The sequence below is a fragment of the Schistocerca piceifrons genome, chromosome 10, assembly GCF_021461385.2.
Source record: "Schistocerca piceifrons isolate TAMUIC-IGC-003096 chromosome 10, iqSchPice1.1, whole genome shotgun sequence".
Taxonomy (NCBI): Eukaryota; Metazoa; Arthropoda; class Insecta; order Orthoptera; family Acrididae; genus Schistocerca; species Schistocerca piceifrons.
The window spans coordinates 87912055-87915495 of NC_060147.1; positions in this window are offsets into that span (position 1 = coordinate 87912055).

The window sequence follows — 3441 nt, forward strand, 5'->3', positions numbered from 1 at the left end:
AATCACCACTCAACTTTGATGTCCTGAGTTGGTGAGCCTCCAACCTCGTAGCAATCGGAACAGCTCCCACACACTTCCCACAGACCGCCAGCAGGCCCGGCCCACTGCGCCGCGTGGGTATTTCCTGGCTGATCCACACCAACCAACCGACTGCCACACATCAGCATGGAGACAGCACTAAAACTAGTGATCAGTTGACATTACAAGTTACACACAGTTTCACGAACACTTGCAAAAAGGACTAGACAATACTAATGTCAGTGAATGTGCAATAACAAGGACGAATCACGAGTCGGCACACACAGGCAACCCATATGCGATCGCCAACCAACATACACATCGTCCGACAAGACAACTGACCGATGATCAACCAAGGTGGTCCTGACTCAAGTGATATATATCGGCAACCGTCGGGTGAGTCATGGCTGTCCGGACCTCACTCCAGCCGTGCCCCAACTGAACTTCTGCCGTGTCCTAAGTCAAACACTGGCAGGTCCTAACTGCATTGCTAGCGCCTCCCAATTCACCGGCAGATCCGAACACACAACAACTGGGAAGTAATAGCAGTTAGCAAAGATAATACGACGGGGCTTATATCGATAAGCGCCGCTGCTGCCACTCACGGGCAGGCAAGGCGGCAACTCAGTGACACCAGTAATGAAATTAACAAAACGTGATGGTAGTATGGTAAAAACAGGATGTCAAATGAGATATGGCACTCCCTCTTTTTCCCCCCTCTTATGTATGGGTTCCCCCTCCCCTCATCTGCCGCCGTGTCACCTGTATAGTGCTGTTATAAGTGAGCGTTCAGTGTTGTGCGTCCCCTGTCAGTGTTGCGAACAGCCACCATACTGTCACTAGTGTGTTTTTTATCTCATGCAGACAGAAGCCAGACTCTCGCCATGTTTTTTTAATTGTGCCTGTCTCCTTCTTGTGTATCTTCATCCGCATCCTCACCGCAGTGTTTTTATATTTTAAATTCCACAAATTTCCACCATTTTACAGTTTTTTACAATGTCACCATTTTATCACGTGTTTTTCTTGTTTGTTTATATTCTCATTATGTTTTTTAACTTTTCTGTAGGCTGTAGAGCAGCATATTACGCTGCTGCCAGCCCCCCCCCCCCCAGCCCCCCCCCCCTCGGGAGAGAGACCATCCGCAGTAGTTAATTAAAGAAATTTTTCATCAATATAAAACATTATATAAAAAATTGTTGGACAATTCAATTTCCGATAGCTCTTTGTCATGTCGGGTTTATCAACGGAACAGTATTGCTAAAGTTCAGTCATTTGTGCTCTGTCAGTTTGTATCATCACAGTTTACGAATTCGGTCAAGTGTGGCTGGTAAGCAGCACACAATTCAGGACAACTGCCACGACCATTTCTTACTCCATCCCAGTTCTGTCTAAATAAAACTAGTAATTTCTATTAAGTGTCCGAATGCATTAATTCTTCTTTTGTCAGATGTGCCTGGAGTATGGCAAATTTTAGTTTTCGTCATCCAATAGAAACTTCGCATTTTTGTGACTACTACGGGGAATAAACAAAGAACTGGTTCATTATCAGTAAAATATACATTATTAAAAAATTAATCACTGTGCTGCAGGAATTATAAAATATTTCGTATCAACAAACTGAAGTTCCGGTTGATGAAAGTCGTCTACAATGTGACCCATACCCTGCCTTAATTCTCTAGTCACTTACGTAACAATTATATCTGCAACAATGGGCACTTCGGATGCTAAGTTCTCATGTCACAGCTTGTTTCTGTTTATTCGCCAATTAGCGCGCTAGGCCGAAAGGGCTGCACAAACTGCTGTTATGGGTTCTTCGTGGGGCAAAAATGAGTTACATAAACATTTTTAAAATATTTTCAGTGGCTTAACAGCTGACATTTTGACGGTGCATATCTTTCGGTGTATTCTTCATGTGTGAAAAATTTCATGGTAGGTATCGACACGTCAGATTGAATCATTCTCTTATCTGTCATAGTATAGCAGACAGACTACAGATCATAGATAGGATAGTCGGAAAATGCAATGAGTTTTCAAAGTAAATTGCTTGCAAAACACTCATGAGGCATATCTCAGAATACCGCTCAAGTGTGGCAGACGCATCCCAAATATGACTCACAGGGAATATTGAACGTATACAGAGAAGAGTTCAAATGGTCCAAATGGCTCTGAGCAATATGGGACTTAACATTTGAGGTCAACAGTCCCCTAGAATTTATAACTACTTAAACTTAACTAGCCTAAGGACATGACACACATCCATGCCCGAGGCAGGATTCGAACCTGCGACCGTAGCAGTCGCGCAGTTCCAGACTGAAGCGCCTAGAACCGCTCGGCCACTCCGGCCTGCTGCAGAGAAGGGCTGCACAAATGATCACCAGTTTATTTGACCTGTGAGAGAGTGTCACAGAGATGCTGAAGAAACTAAACTGACTATCTCTTGAAGACAGAAACCAACCATAAAACTTACAGCAAAACCGTTGAATAGGGGCAGGGGGACTAAAATGTAATATATATATATATATATATATATATATATATATATATATATATATATATATATATATGTTGGAAACTGAAAAAAAATTGCTGCTTAAATAATTAAAAGGAAAATTTTGAAAGAATGATTGAGAAAAAATTGGTACACATATCCTGAGTGAATTTTAACTGGCTCTAATATAAACAGCCCTTCAGTATTCAATATGTACATTCAGCATTTAACATTGGTAAATTTACGTACATCCTTTTCTTGTTACCACTATTGTGCATGGAGTTTGGTATGACAATACTGGTTCCGGATCACCCCTCCTCTGCTCACGCAAATTCTTCTTGTTGTCTTCGATCCTCTTGATGCAGAATTTTCGGCGTGTCGCGGTATAATGAACAGAATATGAACGTGCGAATGAACTTTGTTATCTGGATAACACTCTTTAACGCACAATTGGAATACATTTTTTTTAACAATATTAACTCGGCGGAGCATGCAATACGTCCGCCCGCTATCACTTATTGAGATGAACAGATGACTCTAAAGCAAGTAAAAAATTTAAGAGTATCTTTCTACCTCTTTTGTTTGTATGTCAATGTTATCTACGGTAAAAAATTATAGGAAAAGAAAGAGGGAGAAAAGAAAAGAAAAAAAATAATACTAATATGTTACATTATACCCTGCTTGCAAGAGTATTAATTGAGACATGTATTGCTCCCGTAGCGATCCCGAAGACAATATTTACATCTGCATCTCCATCTATAGGTTAGGTTAGGTTCACACTTAAGTTCTTGATGGATGGTTCATCAGACCACGTTCACACAATTGTTTTACTGTTTCGGTGTCAGTTCTCATTTCTCTTAGTTTGTAAAGAACAGAAAGAAAAAGTAATACTAATGTATTACTTTTGAATGCATTACGGGAACAGCAGTGATCGA